Below are 24877 nucleotides of genomic sequence, written 5' to 3' on the forward strand. Positions count from 1 at the left end.
GGCCCCCCCCCCCCCCCCCCGCAAAAGCTCAATGTGTGTTGTCAATATAGTCACTGGAGCTGGTCAAACTGGTGGCCAGCCCCTTAAAGAAAAGTGAGTCGTTCCCCACCCCACCCCTGCCAATAGCCATCTATTGTGGAGAGCTACACTTCAGTATCCTTATCATAATCTGTAAGAGTTCTCTTCTATGGCTTCTTGTCTAGGTTGTTACTCTTTTGGCAAGGGGTGGTGGTGGTGTTGTCACTGAAGGCTTCTATGTCTCTTCAACTGTGAGTAGGCAGTCATCAATTCCACTGTGTAAGCCTCCTCATCCTTCAGTCAGCAGGAGCATGGATCTCGGACTTCCCCATGGTATCTGGTGACAGTACAGACCACGGAAAGCCATCTGGCCTCTGGCCTCAACATGTGCCAAAGACCTCAGCATGGTCTCCAGTGGCAATATGGGCCATGGACACCAACAAGGTCCCTGGCGCCAGCCCAACCCATGACATCAACATGGCCTCAGGCAGTAGAACAGAACATGGATTTCAGCATGGCCTTCAATGACTATACGGGCCATGGACATCAACACAGCTCCTAGCTGCAGCAGTACCATGGACCCAGACATGGCCTCCAGTGGCAGCATGGATCATGTACATCAACATGGCCTCAAGTAGCAGCCCAGGCTACTCACATCTGCATGGTCCCCAGTGGCATCAAGACCCACAGACATCAATATAGCTCCAGAGAGCAACACAGACCATGGACATCCACATGACCCTCAGTGAAAAAAGACATTAATATAGCCCTGACTTAAGCAGGACTGCTGTGGGATAGTCTGTATGTCAAATTGCTCTGATTGGTCAATAAATAAAACACTGATTGGCCAGTGGCCAGGCAGGAAGTAGGCGGGACAAGGAGAGAGGAGAATTCTGGGAAGTGGAAGGCTAAGTGAAGGAGACACTGCCAGCTGCCGCCATGACAAGCAGCATGTGAAGATGCCAGAAAGCCACGAGCCATGTGGCAAGGTATAGATTTATAGAAATGGATTAATTTAAGATGTAAGAACTAGATAGCTAGAAGCCTGAGCCATTAGGCCAAACAGTTTAAACAATATAGGTCTCTGTTTTTACTTGGTTGGGTCTGAGTGGCTGTGGGACTGGTGGGTGATAGAGATTTGTCCTGACTGTGGGCCAGGTAGGAAAACTCTAGCTACACAGGACTAAGGACCCAGACACATGACCCCCAGTGGCAGCACAGCCCATGGACTTCAACATGGCCTCTGGTGTCAGCATGTGCCATGGACCTCAGCATTGTCTCTGGTGGCAGTACAGACCACGGACATCAACATAGACACCATCATAGCCCTTGGTAGCAGCACAGGCCATGGACACTCACATGCCTCCGGGGCAATATAGGCCGTTGACACCAACATGGCTCCCAGCAGCAGCCCAGCCCACAGACATCAACATGGTTTCAGGCAGCAGCACAGACCACAGACATCCGAATGGCCTTCAGTGATAACATGGGCCATGGACATCAACATGGCCCTGGGCTGCAGAAAATCTTATTTGGATACTGATTTACCAAGAAAACTTGTTTAAATTTTCTTTAAAATATTTAATGCTATTGTTCTCTGTGTGTGCCTACATGACATACATGTGAAGATCAGAGGACAACATTATGGAGATTGGACTCAGGTCTTCAAGGCTTGCATGGCAAATGCCCTCATCCACTGAGCTGTCTAGCTGTCCCACCACTACCCTGCCTTAATTCATGAGGCAGTCAGGCATGGTGACCCATGCCTATATGTATAGTTCTTGAGCAGCTGAGACAGGAGGATTATAAGATTAAGGCCAGCCTGTGTACACAGGGAGCTGTCCTTTTTTCCCTATTTTTATTCAGTCTGAGAGGCCAGCCCATGCGATGATGCTCTCCACGTTCAGCATGGGTCTTTTCTTCTCAATTAAACTTGTCTGGTAATGATGTCATAGTCAGGCCCAGAGGTGTGTCTCCTAGGTGATTCCAAATCTTGACAATGGAGATTAACTCCTACAGGGGCACCCTCAGGGACAAAATTGCCCTACATAGAGAACAACAGCTTTCAATATCTCTTAGACACATTTACTGGAACATATACATGTGGGATGATTTTATGTTGGGGATTTGCTTTTAAATGAGTCCAAGGCTAGTCTGTATATACCAAGAATCCAACTCAAACCCAAAACAAAATAGATGAGAAAATTGGGGAAATTTCAATACTAGTTGTACATCAGATATTAAGGAGTTACTATTAGTTTTTATGCATACTAATAATGTAAGTTTGTATTCAGAGTGTTCTTCTCTTTTAGACTCTGAAATAGTGGTTCTCAACCAGTGGATTGTGACCCCTTTGAGGGTCCCATATCAGATATCCTGCTTATCAGATATTTGCATTATGATTCATAACAGTCACAAAGTTACAAAATAATTTTATGGTTCAGGTCTCCACAACATGAGGAACTGTATTAAAGGGTCACAGCATCAGGAATGTTGATAACCACTGTTCTAAAGCATGGCTTTCTGATTTTAGGCAAGTAAATTTTGTGTATGTGGGGGGGGGGATATAGTTTTGCTATGTAGCCCAGGCTGGCCTGGCACTCAAGATTCTCCTGCCTCATCATCCTAAATGTCAGGATTACAAGTGCACTTCCCCCATCTTTCATGATGCTAAGTGACACTCCTGTATTCTTTCTACTCACTAGATATAGCAGTCTCCTCCTCGTTCACACTCAAAATCATAAAAACACCCCCAAAATGTCACCAGACATTGCCAATGTCCTCAGGAGGAAAAATTGCCCTGCATAGAGAACAACTCCTTTCAATATCCCATAGATATATTTACAGGAAACATATATGGATGCAATGATTTTCTTTTGGGATTTTGTTTTGAAATGTTGGGAGTGGAGGAAGCCCTGAGTGTGTGAGGTTCTGTGTGAATATGTGTTGATAGAGGCATGGCCCTATCAACCATAGATCTGTCAAGGACCACAGAGCCTCAGACTCAAAGGGAAATGGCAAAGCCTTCTCTTTTGGTCCATGTATGTATGGATGTTGGTAGTGTGTGCAGAAAATGTCCACCATATCTTTCTCCCCCAAGAATATTTACAGCTTGAAGACTTTCCGTGTGGAGACTGCTCCTACTGAGATGAGCTAAACCTGCCTCCATGTTCAGCTGTATACCATAAACCTGCCTCCTTGTTTATCTGTCTATAATAAACCCCTCTTCTTTGTTCAGCTGTACACAATAACACCATCTTTCTGTTCGCCTCTATTCCTGGATTCTGAAGTTTCTCCAGATGCTCTCATGACTACCCAGTCCCAGCTTTTTGTACATGTATCAGTCTGTCTGTCTTTTTTCACTCCCTTGAACTTCAGTTAGGTACATTCCTGGAACCATGCTGGACATGGCATGTTATGTTCCCTAATAAAAAACTTAAAGTACATTTAAACAAATGTAAAAATTCTGTTTAGACTTGGTGTGGCAGTTTAAGTGAGAATGGCCCCCATAGGCTCATATGTTTGGTGGAACTGTTAGGGAAGGATTAAGAGGTGTGGCCTTATTGGAGGAAGTGTGTCACTGGGTGTGGGCTTTGAGGTTTCAAAAGCCCACACCAATCCCAGATGGTGCTTTTTCCTTCCTTCTCCCTCCCTCTTCCTCTCTCTCCCTTCCTCCCTTCCCTTTATTCCTGCCTGGTGGATGTCTTCTCCTCACGTAAGTTCTCAGTTACTGCTCCAGCACCATGGCTGCCTGCCTGCTGCCTGCTATGATGGTCACAGGCTCTAGCCCTCTCAAACTGTGAGCCTCCAAATTAAATGTTTTCTTTTATACGTTGACTTGGTCATTGTGTTTTGTCACACAAATAGAAAAGTAACTAAGACACTTGGCTTTCCATCAACGTGGTAGACTTAGTATTCTGAAATATTCTCTCAAATGTGAATATCCTGGGTAAAATATAGTAAATACCGACCTTCTTCAGCCCATAACTCATCTCACCTCTTTTATGTGACCACTAAAATCCAGGGTGCTGAGTTTCAGATCTGACTGTAGGGCTGGGGTTGCTCAGTGGTAGAGAGTTTGCCTATCATGTGCAAGGCCGCCAAGCCTTCTCCAGCACTAAAGCAAAAACATTTGATGGGGTAAGGCAGGATTTGCCGCGGAGGTCACTTAACTGTACCCACCCTGTGGTGTCCTTACAGGAGCTCCTCTTGGACCTACTTCGGTTACTTGGTAAGACTCCATTGGCATGTTTACTCCATTACCAGCTCTTCCTGGGGGTTCCTTCTCTCTCAGTCCCCAAGGTCTGGCCCAGTGGTAGTGGTGAGGGTTTTCACTCTTTTGAGGGGCCTGCCACCCATCTCCCAAAGAAATCACACATGGAGGCTTATTCTTACTAATGAATGCCCGGCCTCAGGGTGGCTTCTTTCTTGCCAGCCCTCCTTAACTTATTCTGTCTACATTTTGCCTCTGGGCTTTTCTCATTCTCTTACTTCTGTAAATCTTACTCTTACTCCATGGCTTGCCCCTAGGGTCCTCCTCCTTCTCTGGATCCTAGCTCTCCCCTGCCAGTTTTCTCCTTCTATATATCCTCTCTGCCTGCCAGCCCCACCTATCCTTTCTCCTGCCTTGCTATTGACCATTCAATTCTTTATTAGAATTAGACCATCAGGTGTTTTAGACAGTTACAGTAACATAGCCTCACAGAGTTAAACAAATGCAACATAAACAAAAGTAACACACCTTAAAATAATATTCTACTACACAGTGGAACTGTGCTCAGAGCTAGGTTCATCTGGCCTTGCATAGCTCTCAAAGAGTCTACTCCATCGGCTTCTGTTCACAAAAGCTTCAGGATCTGCCTGAGCATGAGGTTGACTTGTTACCTTCACAGACACACACACACACACACACCTGCAACTTTACACAGCCACCTGGGGTTTTGATTGGCTAGTCAAGAGTGCACAGGCCCTCACAGGGATTATGTCACCTAGACTGATCATCAAGCCCCTCATCTTCGCCAGGATCCTGAACATTTAGAGGTTCAGCCAGAATCACCTTATGATATAGGTCATGAATTCTTATTCAAGCCCATCAGGGGTTGAATCCAAGGAAGGGCCTTATCTAGAGACAGACTGGATTGAAAGTTTTCTGCTGAGTTGAAGAACTTGTCCTGAGGTGGGGATGGCTGGGGTTTGGGGTGTGAGGTGGGAGTTTAGGGTGTGGGCAGGGGGTGTGGGGAAGAGTCATGATCAGGTTCCATCCTTAGGTCTGAGGCTGGCTGCCCACTTCAAGGTCTAGCTAAGCCTTCCCAGCAGATCAACTGTCAGAGCCAGCCGACAAGTCGACTAGGGTATCTGAGTAGGGCGTGAGGCTGAGGGAAAAACAGAAGCAGAAGAATAGACAGAGACAGAAAATCAGTGCCGGGAGGGCTACTGGTCAATACCAAGCGAGCCCTGAGTGTACTTCACAGCCAGCTTCTGTACAAACTGAAAGGCTAAAGTGGAACAAAGCACAGCACAGGCCATCTAGCCTGTCCTTGATTCAAGGAGCAGGCAGTTTCGTTATCTCAAACATGTGCCACCTGCTGACAGCAGCAGCCTGCCTAGAATGGGACATTTGCTAAATAATTAGTTCTTTCCCAGGAGCTAATCAGGACTTTCTCACAGCCCCTGTACTTTTCCCAGGAGCCGTATCAGAGCTTTCTCACAGCTTCTGAAGACACTAGATAGAGCAAGCAAGCTTTGGACTCTTCGGGATCAGAATGGACTTCAGCTTCAAGCTGAGTCTCTGTGGGAAACTGAGTCACTGTGGACTTCCACAAGCAACACAGGTGGGAAACCCCTCAGGCCCCAGGGAGACGAGGCCTGCCGAAGTCTCCTGACAGAACAACCGCTTGTTTTTACCTAATGTTCCAACCACAGCAACTCGTTTCTAAAGGTGGGCGGTGGCGTCTGTCTGGAGGAGAGCTCTTGAGGTGAACCGAAGGCAGGAGGGGGGGCCACACCACTTCCTCTCGAGTTCTGAGTGTTCTGACTGAGTCATCCATCCTGGCTCTACACTGATTTTCTGCTACTGGCCTACTTGAGTGGAAAGTCGTCTGGCCACTGGTGAGCTTCAGGTGATTGAGAGCCATGGGTGGATTTACGTGACAAGTTTCCCCCTCTCCTTAACAGAAAGGGACTGTTGTACAGGATTGCAAGAGAGTTTAGCAGTCTCAAAGTCCTAGGTTCAAATCTAAGGCCCTCCATATATTAGTTGTGTTCAGCTGTGGGAAAGCTCATCAATGTCCCTGGGTCTTGCCTTGCTCATATGTAAAATGGGAGTATTCCCATCACTCAGATGCAGCATGAGTATTAAGTCTCAGTAAACACCTACTTGTGCTATTTGGGGCAAACAACACTGTCTGTATCCGTGACCATAGGTGCTTCTAACAGTGAACTCTCTGGAAGCCTACTCTTAGACATAGGTTCTTTCAACCTCCAGCCCTTGTCAAGCAACTGAAATAGATCTAGAGAAGGAAGACAGTTAACTGGCACAGAGGCAACAGGGAGAGAGCCATTTGAGGTGTTGGAACAAAGTGTCATTGAAATCATTGAGTGTGAGTACAACCTGACTGAAATGCGTTTAATTTAATTCTACGGAGTATTGGGAGGTGCTGTTCTCACTGAATGTCTGTCTGTGATGACAGACAGTTGGTTTTGCTCATTCAACTTCCACTTCTCATCCTGAATACCAAATTGTGCTTAGAGAAAGCTGTCATTTAGATATGGTCTGAGTGTGTCCCCAAAGGTCATACAAGTAAGAAGTCAGGAAGCCGGGTATAGTGATCTTTATCAGTGGTCCTAATACTTGGGAGATGGAGGTAGGGGAGTCTCCAGTTCCAGATCAGCCTGGACAGCCTAGTGGTATCTCATCTTTAAAAAAATAAAAAGGGGGACTGGATAAATGTTTAGTGGTTAAGAGACTTGCTGCTCTTCCAGAGGACCTGAGTTCAGTTCCCAGGACCCACAACCCAACTCAAGGAACCCAAGCCAGGAACCTAGGGAAGAAACTGTGGAGAAATCTTGCTTGCTGGTTCACTCCAACTCATGCTCAGCTAGCTCACTCCAACTCATGCTCAGCTAGCTCACTCCAACTCATGCTCAGCTAGCTTCCTTATGCAGAGGACCTGAGTTTGATCCCTAACACCCACAACCTCCTGTAACTTCAGCTCCAGGGGATTTTACAACTTCCTCTGGACACACATGCACACACACGTTTTTAAAAAATATTTTTAAAAAGTATTTTAAAAATGCTTAAAAAGAAGGTGGAAATTTAACTTGACTATGTTACTGTAGCACTTAGGGTTAGAAGTAGGGCTTTTGAGATATTAAAATTATGTGTCCATGTTGAGTCTTCATGACTGAAACCTGATGGCTTCAGAAGGGACTAGAAGACTCATATATGCATACAAACTCCTGGTCTTCTGCTATATGATGCCTGGGGCACCACCTCAGGGCTCTGACAGCAAAAATATTGTCACTAGTTGCAAGCCCTTTGACCCCCAGAACTGTGAACTAAGTAAGCCTCGATTCTTGGTAAAGTTATTGCCCTGGTTAGTTTTGTCAACTTGACATATGTAACGAATTTTTCTCTGTCCTGCCAGTCAGCTTCCAAATAATGACACATAGACTCCTTATTAACTATGAAAGCTTGGCCTATAGCTTTGACTTGTTCCTAACTAGCTCTTATAACTAATTTAAAGTAACCTATTTATATTCATTTACATCCTATTACATGGCGTTACCTCTCTTCCATCTTGTACCTCCTGTTTCCTCTCTGTGCCTCCTCACATCTCCTGTGTACCTAGCTTCCTCCTCCTCTTCCATTCTCTCCCTGGAAATCCCACCTGTACCTCCTGCCTAGCTACTGGCCATTCAACTTTTTATTACATCAACCACAGCAATACATCTTCACACGGTATGAAAATATCCCACAACAGACACAGCAGCATCATTTGAGAAAGGAGTCTCAGTTGAAGGATGGTCCTGGTCAGGCTGGTTGGTGGCCATCCGTTGGGGACTGTCTTGGGAGTTAATTGATGCAAGAGGGACCAGCTCACTGTGGGCAGCACCATTTCCCAGACAGGTGGTCCTGGGCTGTAGAAAAAAAGCTGGCTAGGCATGATTCAGTGAGCAAATCAGCAAGCAGCATTTCTCCCTGTTTTCTATTCTAGTTCCTGCTTGAGTTCCATCCTTGACTACCCTGAATGATGAACTGCGACTTGGAAGTGCAACCAAAAAAACCCTTTACTCCCCTAAGTGGTCCTTGGCCAGTGTGTTTTATCACAGCTACAGAAAGGAAACTAGAATAGTTACCGAGTCTCAGCTGTTCTGTTACAAATGCATAATGTTTTAATAGAGGAAAGTCCCCATCTTCTGGTCTTCCCATGAATTAAGGTGAAGTTGACCTCATGCCCTCCAGCTCCAGGTGCAAGTCCATCCTCGGGATGGCTGGTTGGTTACAGAATGAGCTCTTTGTTGAGAGTGGTCAGGAGACTCAGCATTGGTGCATCTGCTGGGAACAGAGTGCACTGGAGTTGCAAAGCTGAGAAAAGTTAACTCAAGTCACTTCTGGCCACGTTGCCACCTTCTGGCTGGAGTCTACCTGAGAAGCAGAGAGGTGTAGATTTGGGGTTGCCCTTGACAATGCCTGGGACCAATCGTTCCTGAAGAGATAGCATTTTCCTTTACAGGGATTTGCTACCTTCTTAAAGGCAGCTTGGGCTTGGCTTCTGCTAACGGCAATCAAAGGACTGTGACTAATGCATCTATTCATTTTTTATTTTGATGAACAATTTGCAATTTTTACATTGTGGCATAAAAAGACAGAACTGTGACATGTTTGACAACATACTTTTGACAGTTCTATTTCTGAAGAAGGCCCGCTGGGAAGCTGTGGGAACCTCTTCTGTGTCTTGGCTCTCTCTCCTCTTCTAAGCACACTTTCACTCAGAACTCCACAATGCAGGGTAACGATTTGATGATGATGATAACTGGGCTCCAGAAAGATTACAGCAAGCATGAGTAGGATTAGAATGAGTAGGGAGTGACAACTAGAAAAAAAAAATTACTCAAGAGACCAATATAATAATTCAAATGAGAAGGGACAAGCATTTTCACAAGGTGAGGGCCATGAAACTGGAAAGGGGAGACCCTGCAGAGACGGGGTGACTGTGGTTTGCCAACAGATTAGAGGGGGATGAAGTAAAAATAGAATGGTTTCATCTGGTAGGCCCTGCAGGAGCTCAGTTTCCTGCCTTGTGCCTGACTTACCTGATGTATATGATAATGTGTGTGTCCTAGTTAGCATTAACTGTCAACACAGCCTAGAAACCTGAAAACAGTTTTTTGTTGTTGTTGTTTTGTTTTGTTTTGTTTTTTGAGACAGGGTTCCTCTGTATAGCTTTGCGCCTTTCCTGGAACTCACTTGGTAGCCCAGGCCGGCCTCGAACTCACAGAGATCCACCTGGCTCTGCCTCCCGAGTGCTGGGATTAAAGGCGTGCGCCACCACCGCCCGGCCGAAAACAGTTTTAATTGAGTGATTGTCTTTATCAGGTTAGGCTGTGGGCATGTTGAAGGATTGATTTTCTTGATTGTTAATTGATATAGGAGAGCTCAGCCCACTGTGGGCAGTAACATTCCCTGGGCAGGTGGTTTGGATTGTATGAGGAAGCTAGCTGAGCATGAGCAGGAGTGAGCCAGCAAGTGCTGTTCCTTCATGGTTTCTGCTTGAGGTTCTGGTCTTGAGTTCCTACTGTGAGGTTCCTCAAGGATGGTCTGTAACCTAAAGTAAAAGTGAGTAAGTCCTTCTGTCTTCTAAGTTGCTTTTGGTCAGAGTGCTTTAACATAGCAATAGAAATAAATCTAGGGTAGTATATATTTCTTCTCTGTCTTCCTTGAGAAAAATTCAAATGCCCTCTTTGAGGGCAGTGGTTTTATTCAATGTTGAGTTCCAAGCATCTAAGCTAGAGACCGGCACAGAGTAGGTCTCCAATAAATAAGTACATGAGTAAGTAAATGTATAAATACTTTGTTGTTGTTTTTTTCTGAGACAGCCCTAACTGTCCTGAAACTCACTTTGTAGCCCAGGCTGGCCTCGAACTCACAGAGATCCGCCTGCTTCTGCCTCCCGAGTGCTGGGATTAAAGGCGTGAGCCACCACCGCCTGAGCTGAGCAAGCTCTTCTTAAACAACTAAACAACAGCCTGATGGCCTGACACAGAGGACAGCAGACAATCTGAGAGATGAGCGGGGCCGGAGGAGTAGAGGAGTTAAGATGGCCAGTCAGCTTGGAGTCCAAGGAATTCATGGTTGGCTGTGCAAATGGCACTGCAGCCTGGTGGCTCAGGGGTTGGGCGGCTGCTCAGGAGAAGTGAGGCTCTGGTGGGGATTATGCATCAAAGGCTGGTGGAGACTGGGATGCTGGAGGGGTCTGGGAACAAAGTTTTAGAGAAGGCCTATGGTGATGAACTTGTCCTGGTTTGCCCTGGACTTTCTTGGAAACCTGCTTAAGCCCAGACAAACTGAGATGTCTGGCCAATCTAAGAAGATGGAAGGAGAGAGGGCTGGTTGGAGATGAGGCTCCTCACAGAACCCGCTGAAGGGAAGGGTTCCAGTAAAAACAGGTCTCCTTGCTCTTACCAAAGACCAGTTTGTTTGCTTTTTAAATTAGTGTGTGTGTGTGTGTGTGTGTGTGTGTGTGTGTGTGTGTGTGTGAGAGAGAGAGAGAGAGAGAGAGAGAGAGAGAGAGAGAGAGAGAGAGAGAGAGAGAGAGAGAGCATGTATGTAGGAGCCAGAGCATGCATGGAGGTAAGGAAGTGAAGGAGGGAGTCAGTTCTCTCCTTCTTCCGTGTCACAGGATTGGACTCCGGCCATCTCATTGGTCCCCAAGGCCAGTCTTGTTCTGATCTTCCGAGTTCACATTACCTCTTAGTCCCCTGCCTCCACACCTTCCAGGAAGTACTGGATAGCTTCCTGTCAGCTCTGATAGCTGGTTTGTTTCTGGGGGGTGGGAGGTGGGGGTGGAGGGATGGGAGGGGGTGAGGCCCTAGCCCAGGCTAGTTAGAAAAATTCTGGATTCTTAAATTGTGGAGTCTGGTGCCTCAAATGGTGCTCCTCACAAAGGGCTCATTCTCAGGAACCATTTCCTGTGTGTGCCAAGGTGGGACTAAGAGTGTCAACTCTGTGGGCGCTGTGGCTGGGGACACAGGAAGCTGCCTGTCCCTTGTAAACAACACAGGCCAAGGGTAGTAGCACCTGCTTGCTGCAGCTCTTACACTGGACACTGAGTGGTGCTCAGGTCTAAACTGAGGGAAATTGTTACTAGGTACATCAAAAAACAAGAGAGCATGCCCCAGAGGAGAATTTTTAAGCCTCTTTTTAACTTGACAATGGAGTGAGCCCTTGATTGTTATAGCCTTTGGATCCTTGATTATATAAAGAACAAGTTAGCCAACAAATTGGGAATTAGCATGCAAATTTCAAAATATCTAAACATAGGCCTTATCACAAGGTCTTGTTTAAAGAAACTCAATGTTTGACTTGCAGAAAACGGGGTTATTGCCCTCGGGGAACTTTAAGCCTTACTTGAAGAAGCAAGACATACATCAAGGGATGATAAGAACCTGAGTATGTTTACAAGGTTATTTATAGGGAAGCAGAAACCAGTATTGTGTCAATTTCCCAGCCCCTTAACCTAAAATACTCAGAGCCACCTGAGTATTTATTCCCCCAAATATTGTGCATGCTAATAAACTTATCTGGGGTCAGAGACAGAGCAGCCACAATATTAAACATAAAGGATAGGCAGTGGTAGCACACACCTTTAATCCTAGCATTCCAGAGGCAGAAATCCATGTGTTCAAGGATACAGACAGGCATGGTGACTCATCACACCTTTAATCCCAGAAAGCAAGCCTTTAATCCCAGGGAGTAGTGGTAGAAAGCAGAAAGGTATATAAGGTGTGAGGACCAGAAACTAGAAGCATTTGGCTGGCTAAGCATTTGGCTGGTTAAGCATTTGGCTGGTTAAGCATTCAGGCTTTTGAGCAGCAATTCAGCTGAGACCCATTCGGATATGAGGACACAGAGGCTTCCAGTCTGAGGAAACAAGACCAGCTGAGAAGTTGGCCAGGTGAGGTTAGCTGTGGCTAGTTCTGGTTCTCTGATCTTCCAGTTCACTCCAATACCTGGCTCAGGTTTGATTTTATTAATAAGAACTTTTAAGATTCATGCTACAGGCAGGGAGAATGTCCAGTTCTTCCGGGGCAGAAGGCAAGGGGAAGTGCTTCTATAAGGAACCTTACACACTGACCTTCTAGGAAGAAGGAAACAGAAATGGATCAAACCTAAATTGGGTGTGGTGGTACATGCCTGTAATCCCAGCCTGAGTAGATAGGAAGAATCTAAGTTAGAGGCTAACCTGGGCTACATGGCAAGTTCCAGGCCAGTCTGGGTTATGAGACCTTATTTTAAAACAAAACAAAAAAAAACAAAACAAACAATAACAACAACAAAAATCTGAGAGAAAGAAAGGGTTTTGATATGTTGCTGAGAATTTAATTCCACAATGTTTATATAAGTATTATATTTATAGGGTAGGAGTGGCGGCTCCACCCCATATAATCTCTTAGGGCCCCAGGCTGATGGAGGTTTGATCATCTTGAATTGTTGCTGCCTCATCATTGGCTTTCAGGGTTGCTAGAGCAGGAAAAGAAAACTGTAGGATATCTATCAGCCAGGGATTTGAGTGGGTTGTATCACTTCCATGAAGACCCAACTGGCTAAACCCAACTCACAGTGAAAGGCATTTGGGATATGTTTGCATTCTTTCTGCCCTAAAAGAGGGAAATCGAAATAAAGTATGATAAACACTAGGAAATATATCAATCATGGCTTCTTATTCAGTCTTCCTGTGACAAGCTAACACATATTTTGTTGATCTTTATCTTCATTTTCTATAAGAAAAGCGAGGCAAAGGAAAATGAAATCACTCAAGTTCCCACAGCCAGTGAGAGGCACTTGTCCACTAGGGTTCGATTCTAACCACTCTGCCATATGCCCTTGGTCACACACATCATAAGCATGGGAATCCTGTCCCGATCCTGGGTCCCCTGTGCCTCCTCCACACAGCCGCACACAGCTTCTGGAAATGGTGTTGGACTTTCACCTGCCCGTTTATATCCCTAAGACGTCAGTTGTATAAATCCATTCCCAATACTTCTGACCCTCCTATCTTGGTATCCCATCTGTTCAGAGGACGTGGCTGAGAACTTGATTGTGAATACGACGCTGGCTGGTGAGATGCCATGTCTAAATGGGACGCATCTTGCACGGGCATCAGCCACCGTCAGCACCATTGTGTCCTCTATGTCTGCCCTTGGGTGAGGCATTCTGGTTCTCTGTCCTTAACTGCTCCCAACAGAAGTTCTTCTCATTCTTTAGGAACAAAAGTTAAATGAACTGCGTTTTTCTCCTAAATCAGTGTAATGGGACAGATTATGTACTGACAAGTAGTGGGGAAGGCACTGGCAGCTGGCACGGAGCGTGGCTGAGCAGTGGATGCACTTGGAATCCAAGATGTCTCAAGCCCTCAGAATTATTCAAGTTTCCTTATGTAACCTGTGTGTCCAAGGTCAGACTAGCACAGAAGCAATGTCGGGGCCACACTTCCAGTAACATCCACTCTTGAAACCTAATATGAACAGAGATCTTGTTTGTTTTGTTCTTTGCTACATAGTGAATACCCAAATCTACTAGAATATTCTGGAATCTAGTAGAGGTGCCATTACTCAACATGTTTGTCGAGTAAATTTGCTGACTAAATAAAGCGTTACAGTATAGTGATAGAATACCAACTTAAAGAGACCCAGGCTAGAACCTCACGGGCTGTGCGACCCCTTAAAAGGTATTCTCCTTCTCTGACCACCTTCTTCCTTATTGGTAAAATGAGCCCATTGTTGCCCGCCTGGGGTTATCACGAGATAAATGTAACCGAGGTCAACTATGTTTAGGATTTTTTTTTTCTCCCTGTTGGTTTAACAAGACACTTAAGCAAGATCTAGTCCCAAGGGCAGGCCCCCAGCAACCCACTTCCTCCCTCCATCTAGGCCACACCCCCTAAAATTTCCAGCCTCTTCCTAAATAGCACTACCAGTACCACCTGAGGACTTGAACTTGTGGGGACATTTCATATCAAGCCACAGGAACCACCTGGTCCAGTGCAGCAGGCTTTAGCCCCTACTGATAAATCCCTGCACAGAGTCCTTCCCAAGTTCCCCTCAGAAGCCTTTTGCCAGTCACCAAAGGCTTCCTGGCTGTAAACTTTACAAATCTCATAGATTTCCAATGATCTCTCTCTCTCTCTCTCTCTCTCTCTCTCTCTCTCTCTCTCTCTCTCTTGTTGTTGTCTGAAGATGAGATTTTGAGGGCCATTTTGCAGCACCCACCATGTAGGGTGCTAATGTCTCCAGCTGATTGATGGCCTTGCCTCCTATTCAAACCCAATGGCATCAATGCCCAGTCGACAGCATCCGGGCCACTGCTACAGCCAGTCCATGAAACATTAGGTGCTGGCCAGAGACACCCACTATGGCCCATCAAAGTCACCCAGTGTCTCTGTTCGGTCACTTCACTGAACAGAGACACAGAGAGACTTCAGCTGCTGAAGCAGGAAGGGCCCGTAGAGTACCAGCAGGTCACGTGTCCCACATGGCTCCGCAAACAGAACATCACCATCCATATAACTTGGGAGTGCTGTGTAGCTTCCTCTGCTCCAACACTGCACCACTCAAGTCCATGGGCTCCCCCAGGTGATTAGGATTTATTTGCCCCCACAGGCTGCTAGATGGGAGCCAGAGAGGTCTCTACCAGGTGTTTCTGAAAATCACTCCTTCCCTCAGGAGTCAAGGACATTTTCAGCAGCAGCAAATTGCACCTGCCGGTTTCCTTTACCTCCGTGTGTCCTTCCTGTGGCTCCAGAGTCCTTCCTATGAAGTGTCCTGACAGGCCTCCCCACTGACCCTCTATACAGCACCAGACAGGGCCAAGCAAGCCTCAGTTAAAGATGCTTTGCATCTAGACCAGAGCCTTGTCATATTTAAGAGAGAGAATTGAGATAGTAAAACCAAAAGGCATTAAACATTCTTGGGTCTTCCAGATCCGATCGACGGACGGTGATGCAGAGATGGCAAAGTCAAGGTCTCCTCTGGTGAGTGTTAGGAAATCGTGGCTGAATCGGAGGACGAAGTGAACAGCAGAGGCGGGACGTCCCAGCCTTCAGACCAGATGGGAGAAGAGTTCCGCTGAAACCATTAAGCAAGGAGTTATTTGCAGAGCTTGTGTCTAACGTGCAAAATACCGATAAAGCCTGAAAACCAGAAGACCTGGCGGGGGGGCCCTTGGTGAGGCTGTGTAATAGAACAACACGCTGCAAGTTCTATGCGCTCCGCCTCTAATGTTCAAACAACTCTGTGTTCTGGGGAAAACATGCCAAGCCACACTTTCTCCTTCCCCCACCAATGGACAAGGAGGAAAAAATGATTTTCAAAGCAAGTGTATCCTGGGGCTCTTATAAAACACATGGGGAACTTGTTTTTAAGGTGTGGGGATACAGCCATTGCCTCATGCCAGGCAAGTGCTAGGCACGTGCCCCACCACCAACCTGCACCCCTACTCCTATATATGTATATAATGCATAATTTTAAAGGGTTGGGGGGGAGGGGTTAAGACAGGGTTTCTCTGTGTAGCCCTGGCTGTCCTGGAACTCACTCTGTAGACCAGGCTGGCCTTGAACTCAGAGATCTGTGTGCCTCTGTCTCCTGAGTGCTGGGAAAGGCATGAGACACCACTGCCAGCCTAATCTTAAAGTTTTAAGAAGATATCATTTTATAGGTTAACAGGGTGCCTTACCTAATTGAAATGTGACATGGGGGACCTTTTTTTTTTTTCCAGTCCAGAGATGGAAGTAGAGGAGAAAAGAAAGATGAGGGGTCTGTAAGTGTGGAGAAAGAATGGGGTCAAAACTGGGGGGAAATGCCAAGAGATGAGAGGGAGATTATCCATCTGTAAGTATGTGTGGCTGAGTGCGGTTCGGTTCATGCTCCACACACTCACTCGGGGGAGTGAGCTTTTGTCAAAACGAAGGGCAGAGCTCTACAATTGGATTGATGTGACAGGAAGACGTGGTTGGGGTTCTGTTTTCAAACACGGCCTGCATGTTCAGTCCTTGGGGAGAAACAGCCATTTTGAATCCTGGTCTGTCTGGATTTCCTGTCTCTGTCTTGGGGTAGCTGGGGTGGGTGACTGCATCCGGTGGGGTTAGGGTGATTCACACATTTTATCACAGTGGCAGTTACAGCTGCAAAAGGATTCAGAGCAAAGGCAACTGAGGGGTGGGTGATGAGCCAATATTTCAGGGCTTGGCTAATCCTGCAGAGGCTGAAGCCCATAGCCGGGCCGAGTTTACTCAGCCCCAGAAAGTGTTCTGAAATAGGGCTGTCTGGGGACATTTTACCTAAAAACTGGCCTAGGCTCTACCTGTGTGGTAGAGTAACCCTGAGCCAAGGCTGTCTCTTTTCCAGTGTCATTCAAACCCTTTCCTTTTACGCTTTTTGCACAAAATGGGCACAATTAAATTTTCTCAATTTTATAAAATTGGGCACTCTGGCCATTCCCAACCTTGCTTTTTGTTTGTGTTTTGTGCAATTATAGCTTTTACTATGACCAACTTTTGAGGGGGAGGGTTTCTATTTTAAAAAGCAAGCAAACAAACCAAAAAACATGGTCTCATGTAGCTCAGGCTAGCCTCCAATTCACTATGTAGCCAAAGATGACCTCCTTCCTCCATTTCTCCAGTGCTGGGATTACAAGCATGGGCTCCTGTGGCTGACTTACAGTAAATATTTTCATGCACGCATACACACACATTTTACTGAGCACACACACATTTACTGGTAGTCATCCACCTCAAAATGAAGTCAGGTTGACCAGGATTAGCAAATGTTCTTTCTCCCGAGAGACTAACTGTATAGACTTCATATGAACACTAACTGTAACCACATCCTCTACCAACACTCAGCTCCCAAACTGTCAGGATTTGGTCAATAATTGCCAGCTTCCTTAAGTCATGCTTCCCGGTACCAGCCAGTTAGACCCAAATATGTTCTCCACGCCAATCCCGTCCTGGGTGCTCAGCTTCTGGTTAGTTTGCTTCCAATTTCCTGTGTAATCATCACCCAACAGAGCATAGTCAAAGCCCTTCCTTCCCCAAATCACCATAAAGCTCTCCCACTTCTCTGTCCCTTGGGGTCTTCGCCAACACAGTGATGGTAGCTGAGCCCTCAGATGTAGCATGTTCTTTGTAGGACTCATTTGTCCCGGGTCTCATCAGAGTGGGCTTTGTTGACACTCACCCTCCTGGCAGCTCTTACCTCAGGTAGATACAGAATCGGAAGGAAAGGCCAGACACTGAGCTCTTGGGGAAATACCTGGTTCATTCTAGAAGGCCATCTATGGAAGAAACCTAGCTTTCACATATCACACATACCTAGCCTCCAAGGCCTTGGACCCTGTGTCCTCCTTAGACTTTCAGCAACAGAAGCAGCAAAAAGCCACGCAAGATAATATATGTGCTGCCCAGTTCATATTGCCCCAGCCCATCACACTGCTGCATCGCCAGCCCATAGTGCTGTGCCAATTACCACCACAAACACTGAAGACACTTTTCAAAATATGGTCAAGCCAACTCCAGCAGGACCAGCCAGGCATTAAAACACTCAGACACGATTGTCTAAGCAGAGAAGTACATGCCAGTAAATAGGAGTCTGGGCTACGGTTAAGCAGTCACCTGGATGACAGCCCCAGAGTTAACCTTTTGTGGACAGACCTGACCTGTCATCCCCACAGAGTGGCCTGGCTAAAGAGGACACAAGGTCCTGAGATGGGAGAGGCCAGGCGCGGAAATCATCCAGACTGAAACCGTGGTGGTTTTCTTCACTGTTATTTCTCCGGGCAACCACAGAGTAGGTGGTGTGGGGGAGTCAGCTCAGGTCACTGCAGAGCAGGTGTGAACTGTCCCGTTTTGTAAAGCCTTATAGCTAGAACCATCATCCCACAGACCTGCTTCCTGACAACCTACTGTGTTTCTAGCCCCGAATTTCCTTGGGGGTTTGAAGATGTCTTTGAAGTATTTAACACCTTGGAATCACTTGCAGAACTCTGCCTCTGCTCTCATTGAGATTCCTTTATAAGCTAACAGGGCTTTTGTAGAGGCCTGGGTTCCGGGCTTACTGGGAAAAGTTTGAACAGTTCCTCTCTGGCCTAACAGTTTGAGAAATTAAGCTAGATTGTTTGTTTTGTTTTGTTTGTTTGTTTGAGACAGGATCTCATGTGTCCTAGATGAACCTCAAAATTGATACACAGTCAAGGATGACCTTGAACTTCTGAGTCCCTTGACCTCACTTCCCAAGTGTCCCCATGAACCCCGGTCCTCTAGAAGAGCAGCAAATGGTCTTTGATCACTAGGCCATTTCCAGCCATGCTATACCCCTTTGCCTATCCATGTTTCTCTATCAAATAGACTTTTAAATTTTACTCAGCATTATTACAGAACACACTTGGTTTAATGTCTGCAAACCTTCTAAGTTAATAACATCTTAATTACATCATTCGAATCCCCTTTTTGAGACTCAAGAGTGTTTAACCTACCCATGGTCACACAGCCAAGAGGGTCCACAGGCTCAGCTGACAAAATCCGAGGCAGTGTTGGTGGTGGGGACTGGTGGACTGGGTGATGGTGACTGTAGAATTTCTGCTCTCTTTAGAGCTGGGGGTGCTTCCCCCAACTGTCCTCCTCCTGGGGTGAGCAGTGAGTCTAAGGGCTTCCAAGGCACATGGAGAGGGACTTGTGGCTGCAAATAGCCTCCAGGTAATTAATCTTCATGCCCTTTATGCAAGGGAGTGCATACATGGGCCATCTTTTGTGGGGTCTTAATGGAAGGAAAGGCTGGAGACAGAAGAAGTTAACTGGCTTCTGGGGCAGTTCTGGACACACACTAGAACCGGGCAGGTCACTTCCTGCTCGTAAAGGAAAGGTGGAAGAAAAAAGCAACAGAATGTTCCTACTCCTTCTCCTACTCGGCCAGCTGCAGAGAGTGAAACAAACGAGCTTCTATAGTTGGAATCCTTTGTTTGAATACAGGTTAAATTTGGCTTCTCTGCTTAGACCCCAGGTCAGGCAGCTGAAGCCCTATGGCTTCCCACAAGGCAGTAAATAGTAGCTCTCGGAAAAATGACTGTGTTGTTTCAAAGGGGGAGACAATTTATTAGAAGACTCAAAAATTTGTATGAGTCCAGAATGAATCAAGGGATTCTCCCCTCCTCTCCTTGCCACCACCAGCCCCAACAAGTAATGCTCCTTAACCTCCTTCCCTGTCGCATTTAGCTAACAAAACCACCTGATAATGAATCTCATTCTTGTCCAAGTAGGAAAGGGCCAGTGCTAAGTGGCCTGAGGCAGAGTCCCGGAAGTCCACAGGCTGTTGGCCCATGAAACGGCAGATCCACTTTGCTTCCTGCCCTGGCACCAGTTCCACTATCCACCAAGACGGTAAACTGAGTGCATTCAGGACTGTCCAGGGCTGAGAAGGAATCTGCCCTGTCTAATTTCTCCCCTTCCTCGCACAAATGCTCCTGCAAAGCTTCCTGCTTCTCAGGTCCTCACACCTTCCTCAGCTTTTCCCAGAAGGAAGCTGGTGGGGATCACATATGCATAGGCAATGGATCCATTCTGTACTTTCTCACCTTCTGACTGAGGTGTCTAGGCCCTAGACACTTAAGAAAGAACAAGCCAGAAGCAGAGAAGTGTCATTGTGTTTGTCCTCTGGTTGTGTTCCTGGCCAGCTCCCCAGCCAGATCGAGCTCTTGAATTCTCAGGTCCTGCTCTGGGATTTATGAAACACCAACCCTAGGGCACTGAAGCCCCAAGGGAGGGGTGGCTGTCAACTACCTGCTGCTAGAAGAAAGTGGATCTGTCAGAGTCATCACTTGTTTCAGAATATTTGTTTCACTATGCAAAGATGTGTGGCATTTGTTTTATGTTGAAAAATATTTCTTTAACTATGTGAAGTTGTGTTGCATTTGTTTAATTATGGAAAGAAGTGTTGCTGTTTTACCTTACCTGCCCAAGGCACCTGATTGGTCTAATGAAAAGCTGACCAGCCAATAGCGAGAGAGGAGATATAGGTGGGACTTCTGGGCAGGGAGAATAAGTAGGAGGAGGAATTTAGGCTGGGGGGAGAAAGAAAAAGAGACACCAGGGAGACTAGAGAGGCTAACCAGCCAGACATGGAGGAAGCAGGAAAGTAGGACATATAGAATGAAAGAAAGGTAAAAAGCCCCGAGGAAAAAAACATAAATGAATAAGAATAGGTTAAATTAAAAGAGCTAGTGGGACAAGCCTAAGCTAAGGTCAAACATTAGTAATAATAGCAACAATAATCAGAAGAAGAAGAAAAGAAAGAAGAATAAGAAAAATGAGGAGGAGGAGGAGAAGAGGAGGAAGAGTAGGAGAAGGAGGAGGAGAAGGAGGAGGAGAAGGAGGAGGAGGAGGAGGAGAAGAAGAAGAAGAAGTTGTCGTCTCTGTGTCTTTATTTGGAAGCTGGTTGGTGACCCAAATAAAATGCCAACTACAATCACTCATTGCTGGGCTGGGCTACAAGCTTTAGACAAGGGCACACAGCAAGCTTGGGCCGGGATGGAGTTTTGACCTGAAGAAACCTTTCTGAAGAGAACCAAAAAAAAAAAAAAAAAAAAAAAAAAAAAAACAAAACTGTTAGCTATATTAACCCAGGTTAAAAAAAAAAAAAAAGTCCAGAAGTGAGTCTTGGGCTTTTTTGAGGGGCAAGTTTTAGAGCAGCCATTATTTAGTTCTGGAAAAACCCATGTAATTAACAATGCAAATTTAGGGGTTGAGTAGCTGGAAGGCAAAGGTGCTTTAGTGATGGAGTGAGCAGGTGGGTCTATGCTGGAGTCCGATGTGATCTTTGCTATTTCCTTAGGTTCAGAAAGGATTTGTTGAGGAATGAGGCCTGTGGCAGGCTGCTACTCAGAGAGTTGGCTGTGCCCTGGCACAACTCCCTGTGGATGAACAACGTGCTTTCACAGAGGTGTCATAGGAAACCTGGGTATCGGCAGCTCCCAACCAGAGCTGGGAGGATTACTCACGGAGCCTAGCCTGTTATGCTGCTGGGGTTCTCCAGGAGAGAACACCTCGGCCTCGACAGTCATGCTCATAAACAAGCACCCTGGTGTTAATGTGGAGTGATGGAGTTATGGTGGTGTCACTATGGATCTTTGTCACCTAGAGTTCTGTTGACAGTCTTTCAGATTCTGTTCATCTCTGAAGAGCACATGCCTTTTATAAGATCCCAAATAGTAATGAACAAACCATAGAGTGGATATGATTTGTTTATTGCAGAGAAACATAGATAGACATGTTTGTGTCTTTCCACTATGTCAGAATTTATCAAATAACAATCAGTTTATACTGTGTGGTGTTGTTGGGACAACTTACTAAGTTGTCCCAATTTCCCTTGATAGCTGGCCATCGGCAGTCATGGGTTCGATCCCAATCTTAATTACTAGATTATAATTACAATAATAACTCTCAGATCATGCACTATTCTTCATGAAGTATGTAATATATATTACAGAGTATCTACAAAAGAGGGCCTTAAAAAAAAAAAGCTGCAGAGTTCAAAGACATCTTATGAAAGCAGCGTCAGCTACAGATACAAGGAGTCACTGCAGGTGGGTAGATAGTAGTCAACTCATTTGAAGAGCTGCTGCAGGCTTGCAGAGCTAAAGAGCAGAATCTGTAGGGTTGAACTGCAGTCAACAACACCTCCAATCCCAGAAACCAAGAGGGCTAAAAAACAATGGTGAGTTTGAGGCCAGTTTGCTATACATTGAAACCGTGAACATGACAATAAAGTAGAAAATAAATTATATTGGAAAGTAAACAAGGAAAAGGATTTCCTGTCCATCAATGAATGAACAGATAAAGAAAACATGTGTATTCATGATAGCATCACTTAGCCACAAAGAAGATTTAAATTGCATCATTTGTAGGGATGTGGATGGAGATGGAGAAAATCACGTTAAGTGAAATAAGCCATATTTAGAAAGACATTACATGTTTTTGTTCATACATGGACTCCATAAAAAAATTAAAAGTAAATAAATAGGGCTAGAGAGATGGCTCAGCAGCTAAGAGCACTTGATGTAGGATATTTGTACACCGTGTGAAAATGTATTGCTGTGATTGGTATAATAAAAAGCTGAACGGCCAATAGCTAGAAAGAAGTTAGGCGGGACTTCCGGGAACAGAGAGGACTCTGGGAAGAAGGGCAGAGATGCCAGGAGACACGGAGAGAAAACAGGAGGTGCAAGATGGAAGAGAGGTAATGCCATGTGATAGGAAGTAGATTAATATAAATGGGTTGTTAGAAGAGCTAGTAGGAACAAGCCTAAGAAACAGGCTGAGCTTTCACAGTTCATAAGAAGTCTCTGTGTCATTATTTGGGAGCTGGTGGGACAGAGAAAGATTGCTTCTCTCCCAGAGGCCCTGGATTTGGTTCTTGGAGCCCATGTTAGATGGCTCACAACAATATGTAACTCTAGTTCCAGAGTTTGGATCCAATGCCCTCTTCTAGCCTCTGAGGGCACCTGTACATATGTGGCATACACACATGCATGCAAATGAAACAAAACGTAAAAGTAACAGATGACATTAAGTTGGGTATGGTGGTCCTCGCCTGTAATCCCTGTATGCCAGAGGCAGAAACAAAAGGATCAGGACCCAGCCCGGGCAACATGGCATGTCCAGGGCCAATGTGGGGCACATGAGATTCGGTCTCAAAAAGCAAAAAATTAAAAACACATGAAATAGCCAGGCGGTGGTGGTGCATGCCTTTAATCCCAGCACTCGGGAGGCAGAGCCAGGCGGATCTCTATGAGTTCAAGGCCAGCCTGGGCTACCAAGTGAGTTCCAGGAAAGGTGCAAAGCTACACAGAGAAACCCTGTCTCGAAAAACCAAAAAAAACAAAAAAAACAAAAAACAAAAAAAAGAAACCCCAAACAAACAACAAAAAAAACCACATGAAATTATTCAGAGTCTATTAGAGAAGAAGATAGGAATGGAGGAAGGGAGATCAACATAAAGAATTGGGGGGATGGGTGTGACCAGAGTATATACATATGTGACTGTGTCACAATAGAACCCATTATTCTGTGCAACTAATATGAACTAACACTTTTTAATTAAAAAAGAAAGAAAAGGGACTTTCTGAAAGTAAGATACTGCTGCTGCAGCCCCATGCCCTTTTCTTGGAAAGAAGCTCATTATTTCACAGAAAGTCCGCCCGGCTCTTGGCTCTATATTGCAAGAAGCCTGTTCCTGAAGGTGTAGCTCTAGCTAAATATAGCCCAGGTATTCAGTCTGAGAGCAAGGGATGCCCATCCCCATTACCCCTGGTATCATGTTCAAACCTAAAGAATTCAACGTCTTTAGCAGCTACAGACACAAGATTCTGTTTTCTCCCATATGAAACTGAACTCCCTTTTGGCCAGAAGGATGGAGACACTTTAGACCTTCACATTACTAATTCAGGAAGATAACGAATTATTTGGTCCAGCTTCCTCATTTAACAGATAAGAAACCAAGGGCAAGGGCCATAGTTGCTTAATGGCTACACAGCAGGTGTATTGACTATCTTCTTTCAACACACACACACACACACACACACACACACACACACACACACACACACACTGTCCTTGCTAAGAGAAACCAATGGAATTTGATGAAATGCTAACATAACTGGCATACTCAGAAAATGCAGCTGGGAAAAACATCTTTCTCTTGCAGCAGCAGGAGAAGGACAAAATTCTCAGGACAGTTCTTTTCATATATCTGTAACTGAATTTTGTGGGTTAAAATTTGGGTTAAAAATCTAAATTGAGGGGCTGGAGAGATGGCTTAGAGGTTAAGAGCACCGACTGCTCTTCCAGAGGTCCTGAGTTCAATTCCCAGCACCCACATGGTGGCTCACAACCATCTGTAATGAGATCTGGTGCCCTGTTCTGTATACATAATAAATAAATAAATCTTAAAAAAAAAAAAAAAGTCCAAAAAAAAAAAATCTAAATTGAGAGCCAGATGTAGTTAGTGGGCATGCCTGTAGTCCCAGCTACTAGAGAGTTGGAGGAAGGAAGATTATTTGAGCCTGAAAGTTCAAGCCCAGCCTGGGCAACATAATGAAGCCATGTCTAAAAATCAAAAGAAAGGAAGAACAAAAAGAAGGAAGGAAGGAAGAAAAATCTAAAAATTTTTCTAAAGTAATGAAAGTAATAAAAATATGATATCTCTATGATTTATGTAGGAATTAGTAACCTTTGTAAGGAAGACACATAATCCCAAATTATAAATAAAAATAACTATGGATATGTCTGAATAAAAAAAAAGCTGTAAACAGGCTGGAGAGATGGCTTAGAGATTAGTAACCTTTAAAAGGAAGACACATAATCCCAAATTATAAATAAAAAAAAACTATGGACATGTCTGAATAAAAAAAAAAGCTGTAAACAGGCTGGAGAGATGGCTTGGTGTCTAAAGAAAGCTACATGGGCCGGGCGGTGGTGGTCCACGCCTTTAATCCCAGCACTCGGGAGGCAGAGGCAGGTGGATCTCTGTGAGTTCGAGGCCAGCCTGGGCTACCAAGTGAGTTCCAGGAAAGGTGCAAAGCTACACAGAGAAA

The 24877-nt window shown here is 45.4% G+C and overlaps 3 long non-coding RNA genes across 3 annotated transcripts; 1 reads left to right on the forward strand and 2 right to left on the reverse strand.

The window, feature by feature from the left end:
- Nucleotides 1-908: 908 nt before the first annotated feature.
- Nucleotides 909-15503, forward strand: LOC131924288 (uncharacterized). Its single transcript, XR_009382839.1, has 2 exons — nt 909-1007; nt 15219-15503. It is a non-coding gene; the product is annotated as an uncharacterized LOC131924288 (long non-coding RNA).
- LOC131924289 (uncharacterized) lies at nt 14864-19108 on the reverse strand. Its single transcript, XR_009382840.1, has 2 exons — nt 18767-19108; nt 14864-15363 (listed from the first exon to the last, which is right to left on the reverse strand). It is a non-coding gene; the product is annotated as an uncharacterized LOC131924289 (long non-coding RNA).
- A 1581-nt stretch (nt 19109-20689) lies between these two features.
- Nucleotides 20690-21486, reverse strand: LOC131924287 (uncharacterized). Its single transcript, XR_009382838.1, has 2 exons — nt 21284-21486; nt 20690-20840 (listed from the first exon to the last, which is right to left on the reverse strand). It is a non-coding gene; the product is annotated as an uncharacterized LOC131924287 (long non-coding RNA).
- Between the last annotated feature and the right edge of the window lie 3391 nt (nt 21487-24877).

The sequence above is a fragment of the Peromyscus eremicus genome, chromosome 14 (assembly GCF_949786415.1).
Source record: "Peromyscus eremicus chromosome 14, PerEre_H2_v1, whole genome shotgun sequence".
In the NCBI taxonomy this organism is placed as follows: domain Eukaryota; kingdom Metazoa; phylum Chordata; class Mammalia; order Rodentia; family Cricetidae; genus Peromyscus; species Peromyscus eremicus.